The sequence below is a fragment of the Arachis hypogaea genome, chromosome 16 (assembly GCF_003086295.3).
Source record: "Arachis hypogaea cultivar Tifrunner chromosome 16, arahy.Tifrunner.gnm2.J5K5, whole genome shotgun sequence".
In the NCBI taxonomy this organism is placed as follows: Eukaryota; Viridiplantae; Streptophyta; class Magnoliopsida; order Fabales; family Fabaceae; genus Arachis; species Arachis hypogaea.
The window spans coordinates 57,923,168-57,936,139 of NC_092051.1; the positions used below are offsets into that span (position 1 = coordinate 57,923,168).

At 38.2% G+C, this 12,972-nt stretch overlaps 1 pseudogene; it reads right to left on the bottom strand.

The window, feature by feature from the left end:
• Nucleotides 1–12,345: 12,345 nt before the first annotated feature.
• LOC112760738 (small nucleolar RNA R71) lies at nucleotides 12,346–12,436 on the bottom strand (annotated as a pseudogene).
• Nucleotides 12,437–12,972: the final 536 nt, after the last annotated feature.

Genomic DNA, 12,972 nt, shown 5'->3' on the forward strand with positions numbered 1-12,972 from the left:
TAGCATTAGCTCCCACAACAATGACCATGGTTGCAGCGAAATGAAGATTTCAATTTCAATGGAATCGAAAGGCAGAAACGGCTCTGGTAATTTAAAACAAAGCACAGGCCAAAGTTGGATTAAAACAAGAACAAGCAGTTTAATAAGAAATTGGCAGAATAGGGTGTGCGATTGGAGCAAAAATAAGGGGAAAAGGCTAACCCAGGCCAATGGATGTTGAACCTAATTAGAACGGGAACAGGGCAGCAGTAATTCCCAGCAATCCTTCCCGGTGGTTCCAGCAGCAGCAACACCCCGCCAGTGGCTCCATTCCACAGCAACTCCAACAATCAGAAGAATGAGTACTAGAAGTAGAAACAACTACATCTATGGCAACTCCAAATCGACGGCAACAGTGGCATCAGCTCCTTCTTCTTCTTGCGTGCAGAGGCATTAGTGATGGCTAGGGTTCGATGAAAGTGGCTCTCCTTGGTGGTGGCTTGTACAACAGTTGTGACCGTTGGGGGTTCACCCAGCAATGCCTCCTCCGATGGCGACGGCTGGGGTTCTAACAGCGGCAGTAGCGAGACTTCTCTCCTTCTCTCGCCTGTGTCACCCTTCCACTCCTGTATGACAACTACGGCAGCTATGGTGGAAGTGATGCCCACCGGTGTTGCTCCCCCTTCCCCTCTTCCCTCTGCATCTCGTTCTCTCTAGATGTCTTTTCTCTGATTTCTTTCTTCTCTGTGTTGAAAAGTTTACCTGTGTGGAGTGTATTCATACGTGAATGAATGGTGGGGAGAAAAGAAGCGTGGAGGAATAAGGGAGGGGTTAGTGTACCGTATACGTGTGTATGACTAATTGGGTGAGGAGTATACATGTTACACAATAATAATAAGTAAAAATAAGAAACATAGATTAAAATTACAATAAAACATATACGATTAACATAGAAATTTTACGTAATATTTGAAATAAAAGAGAAAATTTGGATTTAAGTATATTACTATAAAATTACTTTAGAAACATATATAACTTTATTTACCAACATACCAATGAGTCAAATAATTATTTTTAATTAAAATTATAAAATAAACTTACTAATCACAACTTATAAAATATAGTTTAAACTCGGAGGTATCAATTATTCAGATTATATGATATGACTCTTCATTATTTTTTTATTACCAAAACTTTAATTCCAATTTATATAAAATAACTAATTATAGTAAAGATTGTCCATAAACCTTAATTAACTTAAACCCAAAGTATTTATAAAAATCAATCTAATCCTTTTCTAATAAATTAATCTCTAAGAGCTCAAACTAATAAAATAAGTCATAACTTTTTCATTATATAAGTTACTGAAATTAAATTGTACGATTCTTTTTTATTTTTCAATTACTAACATTATACAAAATATTCCATTATAATAAAATTACTTAAGAATATTAATTGATTCAAAATAAAACTATCTCCGAATCTATTTAATTAGTTCTAATAAAATAATTTCTAAAATTATAAAGTTTAAGCTTAATAAGATAAAATCTCAATTTATTTATATTTAGATTTCCAAAAACGCGGGATGTTACATGATTTATCTACATGAATGCAACTAGGGTGTATGCTACTATCTACTTGGTCAAGAGCAATTCAATCTTCCTAGAACACACATACATGTATGCACATAGGGCAAAATGATGGCCAATGTATGAACGCTACCAATTCTAGTCATCAAAGTAAAATATGCATAGCTTGCATGAAGAACGCTCGCGAGAGCCGGGAGCAAGAAATTGAGCTTCGAACCCCTCACCGAAAGTGTTTGCACTCTATTCGCTTGGTGTATAGGGTTGATCACTCAATCCTCTCCTATTTCATGCTCTTCCAAAATTTGTTCTTCCTCTAACAATCAACAATTATTCTATGCATGCATACATATATCATGAGGTCTTTTCTTAGGTTGTAATGGGGTTAGGATTAAGGTAGGGTTATATATTTGGCTAAGTGGGCTAAAGATTGAATCCTTTGATTAACTTAAGCTCCCCTCCTAACATATATAACATCTTATACAATTATGTACTAACTTAACTACCCATTCCTCACTCTTTCACATACTCATGCATTTACTTTTGATCTCTATACATATGCGTTGATTTGTCTTTAGGTCTTGGTTTTGGGGCATTTTGTCCCCTTTTATTGCTTCTCTTTTTTTTTTTCTTTTTCTATATGTATATTTTTTTCTTTTCTTTTTCGCTTTATTTTATTATTGTTATTTTTTTTCATCATTTAATTTTTTTCTTTCAACTATATACAAGAACATCAATGCATAAGGTCTATTCGTTTAGTCAACACATGAGTATGTATCCACTTTCCAATATTTTTAACAAGAACAATAACATGCTTTTACCTCAACCGATGCTCCCCCCATTTTTCCACACTTGAATGGCACACACGCACTAGCCTACGCTATTCAAGGATTCAAATAGGGATATTCATGTTTTTTCACTTTTGGCTTGTGATGTGCTAAAATTAAGAATAAGTGGGTTAAGCGTGGGCTCAAAATTGGTTGCAAAGGTTGTTATAAGGTAAGGTCATCTGGGTAAGTAGCTGAGTGAATTGATGGCCTCAATCATGTATATGCATTCATATATATAACAATGGACATATAGAGTCAAACAAATTAAGGATCACAATCATAGAGAGAGAACAATGCACACAAGAAGGAAAGTAAGTGGCTAGAAGATGTAGCATAAAATTCATGTTCCAAATTACATTCTTCAAACAAGCTTAGCATAAAAAATTTTCAAAATTTTCAAAATTGGTAGGTTTGCCCTAAAGTTCTAGCTTCCTAGGAAGGAAGTCATTACTCCAACCAAGTGGATTTATTAAGAAATAACTACCATGCAAATGATGTCCAAAAAAATGAAAAAAAAAACCTAATCATGCAATCTATCCTAATTAACAAAAGGGATTTAAAATTTATTCGGGTGTTACCTATGAAGACCGGTCGCCCGACCGACCTCCCCACAGTTAGAAGTTGGCACGGTCCTTGATAGGCTACGGATACCGTCGGTAAGGAAATTTACAAGAATTTCGCGTTGCAAGTATAGTCCTCAGCCGACAAATAGTCCACAGATCAAATTTAGAAGGAATTGGTTGTCACAAGTTCAACCCCAATAAAAGTAACTGAAGTATTCAAACCTCTGGTCATCTCACAAGGAATGGGCAAACACATGCTTCAACATTGGTTAGAAATCCGGGGTTGCAAGTCATGAGCAAGAAATTAAACTAGGAATCCGAACAAGCAAGTAATCTTGAGGTGCAAGAAACTAATTCAAATGACTAAAGCAAGATGTAAGTAACTCCAAACCAGTAAAATAACATCCAATATGATTATATTCTAAATTAAACAGCTAACTATAACTAAGACAAAGAAATCAAGATTTTTGGGTTTTCAAATAAGAATGATAAAAGCAACTCTTGGCTAGACATGGGAATTGGGGTCACTATCCTTGTCTAATAACCATATCTTGACAATTATGAGGAACCAAACTCATTAAGTATACTTCTATATTTGAAGTATGTTAAATGGTTTAGTCAACATCAACCCATAAGGTCTAACCTAACTACTAATTGACTTAGTAGTAGGCTAGTGTCAATAGTTATCAAATTGACCACTAAGGGTTCCCAAATCATCAAATCCATTAGACCCAATGACTCAAGTTTATCCAATTTCTTTAGCCTAGACCAAGAGTAAAGAGGACTACTCCATAACTAAAGGAAACATTTCATCAAACACATGGTAAGCATTCATAAAGAACATGTTCAAATTGCTATCAAATTGAAATTAACAAATACCCACTAACAATTATCAACATACAATCACTCAAACAACACAACTAACCATGCAAATCATCAATGCAACAATAACAAATCAAGATCTACAAGATTCATGAAATGGGTATAAAATGACAATTGACAAGCAAACATAAAACTAACACAAGATCTAAACAAATTATACTAGGAATTTCAAATTAAACAATTAAAACTAGTAATTAACAAGATCCAATTCAGAATTCAACAAGGGAAGATTAAATCAAAGCTAGATCTAGAGAGGAACAAGGATTTCTCTCTCTAGAAGAACAAAGAACCAAAAATTAGCTAAAAATTATGTCTAAGTGTGAATGAATGATCCCCCTTTTTCCTCTAGCATCCTTGGGTCTTTTTCCATGTAGAACCAGCTTGAAATTAGGCCTCTTGAGCCTTAGAAATCGCCAAGCATGATTTCCTTTAATGAGGTCACGTGCAGCCTGTTGCGCGTACGGGCCAAGCACGCGTGCGCACCTAATGACAATGTGATCCACGTGTGCGTGCCAAGTGCGCATGCGCATCGGTGGGCTTTCTCTGATCCGCGCGGAAGCACCAATCCATGCGCGCCACTTCCAGCTATCCGCATCCACGCGTGCACGTGAATTGCGTATGCGCACCCATGCTGAAGTTCCCAAAATCCATATCTTCATGTTCCTTCCTTTTGTGCATGCTTTCTTTCTCTCTTCTAGGCCATTCTTGCCCTATAAATCCTGAAATCACTCAACAAACATGTCACGGCATCGAATGGTAATAGTAGAAGATTAAAATATTGCAATTTTAAGTCAAAATAAGCATGTTTTTCATCATGAAGCAATATTAGGAAGAGAACACAAAACCATGCATTTCTTGTGAATAAGTGCAGAAAATATTGACAAAAGCCCCCAAATTCTACACAATATAAACCACAAAATTTGGGTTTATCAAAACTCCCCACACTTAAACCAAGAATGTCCTCATGCTTAAGAAAAAAAATAAAAAGACCAAAGATCATGGTAAGAAAGGGTTTATGAAGTGCAAACTACCTAAGTGAATGCATGCAACTAATGTAAAAACATCTATCTACTTGGTCAAGGGTAAATCTATCCTCCAAGAACAGATGTGAGCATATAGGGTAAAAATGATATGTAGTTCATGAATCCTACCAATTTGAACATCAACATGAAGTGCATACAACTTGTTAAATGAACGCTTGTGAAAGTCGGGAACAAGGAGTTGAACATCGAACCCTCACCGGAAGTGTATCCGCTCTATTCGCTCAAGTGTATAAGATTCGTCACTCAATCCTCTCCTAATCATGCTCTCCAAGATTTGTCTTTCATCTAACAATCAACAATTACTTAATGCATGCATACAAGTATCATGAGGTCTTATTCATGGGTTGTAATGGGGCTAGGGTGAAGGTAAGGATGCATATGGTCAAGTGAGCTTAAAACTTGAATCCTTGATTAACCTAAGTTCTCACTAAACACATAGAACAACCTATACAACTCTAATACAATACCTAGCTACCCATGGGTTTCACTTTTTCGCATACTCATGCATTCTTTTCAATTCACATCGCATATGCATTGTTATTATTACTTTGTCTTGGGGCATTTTTGTCCCCTTTCATTGCTTTTTATTTTTTTTTCATATTTTTGTTTCTTCTATTTTTCTATTTCTTTTTTTTACATTCTCATATATACACATAAAAAAAATTTTCTTTTCTTTTTGGTCCCCTTTTTCTTGGGGTTTCATGTACAAAAGTTTCAATGCATATGGTTCAATCATTCAATACATGAGTATGTTCCCAAATCCCACACCCTCCCATTTGAATGATACACACCCTCAGTTACCTAAGCTGATCAAGGATCCAAATTTAGGGACATTCATTATTTTTCGCTTAGGGTTGTTGATGTGCTCTATTTAAGAACAAAAGGGTTTATCATGGGCTCAAAATTGGTTAATAATGGTAGATAAAAGGGTTAAGGCCGTTTGGGAAAAGTGACTATTGAAATGATGGCCTCAATCATGTAAATGCATTCATACACAAGTAATAGACATATAGAATCAGACAAAGCAAGGATTACAATCATAGAGAGAATAATGCACACAAGAATGGGAATTAGTGGTTAGAAGATATAACCATATAATAAGCTCAAAACTTACATGCTTGTGCTCTTAGCTCAATCACTATGTTCCGAAATACATTCTTAAAGCAAGTTTACCACAAAAAAAAAATTTCAAAATTGGTAGTGTACTCCGAAATCATAGTTTCTTGGGGAAGAATTCATTATTTTGACCAAGTAACTCTATAGAGACTAACTATCATGCAAGGAATATTTACAAGCAAGACTAGCTACGCATGCAATGTACTAACTACTAAGCAAAAGATAAATCCATGGGTGTTGAAAAGAAGAGATTGTTACCCATGGAGATCGGTTGAACGACCTCCCCACACTTAGAATTTAGCACGATCCTCCGTGCTACCAACAATGCGCAAAGGGCAGTCGGGACCGGAACCTTCACTATCCCCTTCATCAGAGCTCCGATCACTCGGGTTTGAGGTGGATGTGAATATTTCGGGTTCCTCCATGCTAGGGGTAACACAACACAGAAGCTTCTTAATGTAAGTATACCGGCGTTGGTTGTGCCGCTCATATCTATCAATCTTCTGGTGTAGATCTTCTATCCTTTGATGGATGGATCTTTGTGGTGGTGGTGATGATGAGGTGGAAGGAAAAATAGGTAGAGGGACCATGTCAAGGCTAGGGTTGTTCATGGGAAGCTGTAAGTATTTTCCGCACAGGACAACGTCGCCCTTAGCCGGAATTGTAGCCTTCGTGTCCGTGGCCTCCTACGGAATACCCGCAACAGCAACTAAATCAGATACCAATGTCGGAAATGGCAAATTACCCCGGGCATGGACTTGACTCATCGCTTGCTTGACAAGAAGTGTAATGTTCATCGGTCTCTCCGTGAGAACACACCAAACAAGCAAGGCAAGATCCGCCGTGAAGGACGACTTGTGGATGCTAGGTAGCACGTAGTGAGATAGGATCTGGGCCCAAGCTCTAGCTTCTAGAGTAAGGGAGCGTGCGTCAATGCACTTGGGCCGTATCCGGAGTTGACCTTGGGTCCAAAATGTCTCTGGCTCAGTAATGACTCAGAGGATCAAGTCCCAATCGAACCCAAACTCTTCTCGCTGACGTAAGACTTCTTGGTAACCATCCATGTCACTTGGTACCGGTAGGATATTATGCACTTGCTGAATAGCCTCTTCTAAAACTGAGACTTGCTTCCGGTGTACGTATATCGATTGAAGAGAGGAAAGATGGTAGTTAGTGTAGAATTCTACCACCCAAGAGAGGTTAATCTCCCGTGGTTTTCTCAAAAGAAACTCCCATCTTCGCTGTTCAATGTGGGGCAGAATATAAGGAGCAACTTTGTCCGGCGGAGTGAGTAGATGCTCAGGATGATAGTTCCTCAACACCATAGAGGGGAACACGAGTTCCCAGAAACGGTTGGGGAACCTTGAAGAATTCTTTGCCGATTTGCTCTTCTCTTTTTCATCAACAGGAGCGGGTGCCTTCACCTTCTTAGATAGGGGTTTGGCTCTTATTGTAGGGTGCGCCTTAGAGGTTGACTTTTGGGATGCCCTCTTTGTGGCTGGTCTCCTTGGAGCTTTCTCCTTACCTTTCTTGGTGGCCATCCTGAAAAAAGAAGGAGAAGAAGGAAAACATTAAACCCAAAAAGTCATCTCGACGAAAACATGCAAGTGAGAAGTAGTGCCCAAAAGAAGTTGTTCAACAAAACAATTTTAGAGGCATGGGTGATAAACCCATATTTCATGATATATTTTGTGCTAAATTTAAGTGATTTATTCAACCCATCACCCATTTATTCATGTGAAATTGCATGGTATTACTTTTCCTTCCTTATTATGTGATGTATGTGAAAAGCATGTTTCCTATGCTTTAAAAATAATTATTTTAATTACCTTTATTACCATTCGATGCCGTGATTTGTGTGTTGAGTGTTTTCAGATCCCCTAAGGCAGGAATGATTTAAAGGATGGGAAGGAAACATACAAAAATGGAAGGAAAGCACAAAATAGAGTTTTTGAAGGAACTGGCAGCGACGCGAACGCGTGGACGACGCGGCCGCATGCCCAGCGCGAAAAGGCAGCGACACAAATGCGTGACTGACGTGGACGCACGTCTTGAGCAGAACCCAGATGACGCGTACACGTGACCAAAGCGAACGCGTGACAAGGAAAACTCCCAGATGACGCGACCGCGTGACCCACGCGGACGCGTGACAGACGCCACGCACTAGAAATTGTAGAAAATGCTCCCAGCGATTTCTGAAACCCCTTTTGGCCCAGATCCAAGTACAGAAAGCACAGATTAGAGGTTATAAAGTGGGAGAATACATCCATTCAGTAGAGGTTTTGATTATTCACTTTTCATAGTTTAGATGTAGTTTTTAGAGGGAGAGGTTCTCTCTTCTCTCTTAGGTTTTAGGATTAGGATTCCTCTTAAAGGATTTAGTATTTCAACTCTTTATCAGGTTCAATATCTCTTTTACTTTATAATTCTCTTTTACTTTCAGATACTTTAATGCTCTCATTTAATTACTTATGTTGCCGAATTGGCTTATGAACTCTTTATGTTTAGATTGATTTTCTTTTATTAATGCAATTGAGGTATTTTAGATTTATGATTTAGCTCTTCATATTCTTGGCTTTAATTGATTAGTTGGAGACTCTTGAGTTATCAAACTCATCATGATTGATAATTGTTATTTTTTCTAATTGAATCGAATTCCAATAACTTTAGTCTTTCCTTAGGAATTGACTAGGACCTGAGGATCAAATTGATTAGTCCACTTGACCTTCCTTTGTTTAGTAAAGGTTAACTAAGTGGGATTAAAACCCAATTATCATCACTATTGATAAGGATAACTAGGATAGGAATTCCAATTCTCATACCTTGCCAAGAGTTTATTTTACAATTATTTATTTATTTTACTTGTCATTTAAATTACTTGTTCCTTATTTTCAAAACCTCCAATTTACAAAACTCATAACCAATAATAAGAACATCTCCCTGCAGTTCCTTGAGAAGACGACCCGAGGTTTAAATACTTCGGTTATCAATTTTAAAGGGATTTGTTACTTGTGACAACTAAAATATTTGTATGAAAGGACTTTTGTTGGTTTAGAAGTTATACCTGCAACGAGGCTTTATCTGCAAATTTCTAGACCACGCAAAAGTTCTCTCTTCACTGGGTCACAACACTTGGCATGGAATGCAAGAGTAAGTAAAGAATGCAATATGGCATGAGAGGAACAATCTCAAGCATCCATCACAGAGAGTGATGCCAAGGCATCTTAGGCTAGTTTCACTAGCATTTTTCTGTTAGTTTTAGTGGTTTTATGCATTTTCTTGAGCTTAAAGTAACCAAGAATGGTTAAATGAATAACAAAGCAATGAACCATCCAAACAGTATGATTTTGATGCAAATTCCATGAGTTTTTAGTTATATTACTTGAATGCTATGAATGGAAGATTTCTCATGAAATTTTGCAAGACTTTGATGCAATTGTTTGGATGATTTCAGGGAAGAAGAGGCTAGGCAAGGAGGCAACAAAACCAATAAAGGAAGCTTGAATACCACATGTGGAGTTTAAGTTCCAGTTTAAGCTTAAACTGGAGCTTAAACGCCAGAATCATGAAGGCTAAGAAATGCTGGAACTGAAGTTTAACCTCCAGTTTAACCTTAAACTGGAGGTTAAACGCCAGAATGAAAGTCTCACCAAAGAAGCATTTCCACGTTTAACCTCCAGTTTAACCTTAAACTGGAGGTTAAACGCCAGAAGTGGGAAATTCACCATGGGAGCAATTCCACGTTTAAGCTCCAGTTTAACCTCAAACTGGAGCTTAAACGTGTTCGACACAAACTCTCACCAAAGAAGCATTTTCACGTTTAACCTCCAGTTTAACCTTAAACTGGAGGTTAAACGCCAGAAGGAAGAAAGGCACTAGGAGCTTAAACGTGTTCGACCAAGTTTTCTCCTCCAGGGTTGCTCTTTCCCCTCTTCCACGTTTAAGCTCCAGTTTAACCTTAAACTGGAGCTTAAACGTGTTCGACCTCCAGGGCTGCCTTTCCTATCTCCACGTTTAAGCTTCAGTTTAACCTTAAACTGAAGCTTAAACGTGTTCGACTAAGTGACCCTCCAGGGCTGCCTTCTTCCATTTCCACGTTTAAGCTTCAGTTTAACCTAAAACTGAAGCTTAAACGTGCTTCCACAAAAGGCATCACTGGAAGTGTCTGGCGTTTAAGCTGCAGTTTAAGCTTAAACTGCAACTTAAACGCCACTCTTGGAAAAGGTTTCTGGGCCAAAAATATTGCGGTTTAAGTTAGTATTTGAGCACAAACATTAACTTAAACTTACTCTGGTATGAAACCCAATTGAATATCATGGTTTATGGGATTGGGCCTGAAGGATTGATGAGTCTGAAATTTCAATTTGTTGAGTCATGTGTCATTATTTGATTATCACTAAGTTGGCTCAATGAATGTTACAGAATTTGGATCAGCAGCCTCATCAAGATTATGGATCATAAACCCAAGGCAAAAGGAAAGCAGGGAGAGGCCTCAAAGCCCAAGAAACACAACAGAAGCTCAATATAGAAAGTGTATAAATAGGATAGAATTTAAGTTAGGAAGGGACTTTATCTTCATTTTGGCTAGTTTTCATATCTTTGTAATTGAATTCAGAGCTATGATTCACTAAACCCCCTTTCATTGGGTTAGGGAGCTCTATTGTAATTCAATGAATCAATAATAGTTTATCTTCTTCTTCAATCTTTTCTCTTGAATTTTGTTAGAAAGCTTCTCGATCTAATTCCATTGGGTAGTTGTCTTGGGAAAGAAACTACCCATAATTGGAATCCTTCGGAACCTTGGGAAAGGAATGGAGGATTCATGCTAGAGAAGCTTTCTCACAGTGAATTGGATTGGGGTTTGGATGGATATTGTGACATGTAATCCTACCAAATTGTGGTTCATGAAACTGTGTGGTATAATCAGTGATCGAGCATCATCTCTTCTTATGAACATTTAAACCAAGGGATTGGGAATTTGTTTGTTTTTAGAGAGAATTGGTGAGCCAAGGGATTGGGATCCAATCATATAAGATTGCCAAGCAAAATTAAATGAACGCATTGGTTGAGGAAGAGATAAACATGTTTTGATTCGGAGATCTCAATATCTCCTATAACCCAATGAATTCCCCATTTCTGATTTCCACTTTCTCTTTACATTCTGCAATTAAATTCATGCAATCACCCCCATTCCCTTTTAATTTCAGCAATTTAGCTTCTGCTCTTTACTTCATGCAATTTAAGATTCCGCCATTTCAATTTCTTGTCATTTACGTTTCCCGCCAATTTTACATTCCGCAATTCTCATCTAAATTTTGATTCCGCTCAACTAGAACACACTTCTAATCCGAATTGCTCACTCAACCAATCCTTGTGGGATTCGACCTCACTCTATTGTGAGTTTTTACTTGACGATAACCGGTGCACTTGCCGGAAGGAATTTTGCCGATCGTGCAATTTCCTAAATCGTGGCATAACAAGTTTATGCGCATCAAGTTTATGGCGCCGTTGCCGGGGATTGGTTTTCGATTGACAATTCTCAAATTGGAAGTTAACTAGATTGAGCATTTTTCTTGCTTTGTTAATTCTGTTCAAGTTACTTGTTGAATTTTAATTTCTGCACTCTGTTACATGCTTTCTTTCTTTATGCCTTTAAATTCAAGCAACTAACTCACTGACTCACTAACTGTTTGAATTAATTCCTCAACTGCTCTGACCATACTCTTCCATTAACCAAGAGTATTTCACTTGTTTGGTGCCTGTGCTGTGTTCTTGTATGACAGGTAGGAGAGGAGAGACATCAACTCTTCCATATACCGAACCAGAGAGGACCCTTCATAGACTTAGAAGGGAAGCAAGAGGGAAGAGAGTAATGGGAGAAGAAGAATCTGAAGGAGAATCTGAGGACAATTTTGAGGAAGCTCTAGATCTCAACATGGATAGAGAAGTTCACAACCATGAGAGAGCTGATGGAAACAATGCCATTCCTGAGAGGAGGGTTCTTAGTTCATACATAAACCCAACCTCTGGGAATTGTGGTAGCAGCATTCAGAAACCACCCATTCAGGCCAACAATTTTGAGCTCAAACCACAGCTAATATCACTTGTGGAGAATCATTGTTCATTTGGTGGGAGTGCTAATGAAGATCCAAACCAACACCTCACAAAATTCCTGAGAATTTGCGACACTGTGAAGTCCAATGGAGTCCAGGAAGATGATCATTTTCAGGTGAAAGTCCTCTTGTCTCTCCTGAGACCTCATGTATTGTTGAGACATTCCTTCTATGATTTCCTGCATTCTGCTCATATCCATGGGATCTCTGGGAATTTGTTGCCTTCTTTCTGGAGGTTCAGACTTTTAGACAACAAGATGGTGAAACTCTCTACGAGGCATGGGAGAGATTCAAGGATTTGACAAGAAAATGCCCACCAGACATGTTCCATGACTGGGTGCAATTGCACATTTTCTATGATGGACTTTCTTATGAATCAAGGAAGGCTGTGGACCATTCATCAGGAGGTTCATTGAACAGGAAAAAGACTGTGGAAGAAGCCATTGAAGTGATTGAAACAGTGGCTGAGAATGAGTACTACTATGCATCAGAGAGACACAACACTAAGGGAGTCATGTAGCTGAACCATGTTGATACAATTCTAGCCCAAAACAAGGTGTTTGCCAAGCAACTAGCAGAGCTCACCAGGAAATTAGAAACAAAGCAAGTGGCTGCAATACACACACAAGAGCAAGAGGAAGAAAGCACTGAAGGAGGTGATTGGGAAGAGGCCAATTATGTAGGAAATCAACAAAGGCAATCATATGATCCACATTCCAACACTTACAATCCAGGATGGAAAAACCACCCAAACTTTGGGTGGGGGAACCAACAAACCCAACCACAAAACCACAAACCTTACAACCATAACCAACATAACAATTCCACATACCAAAACTCCAACCAAAGATCATACCAAG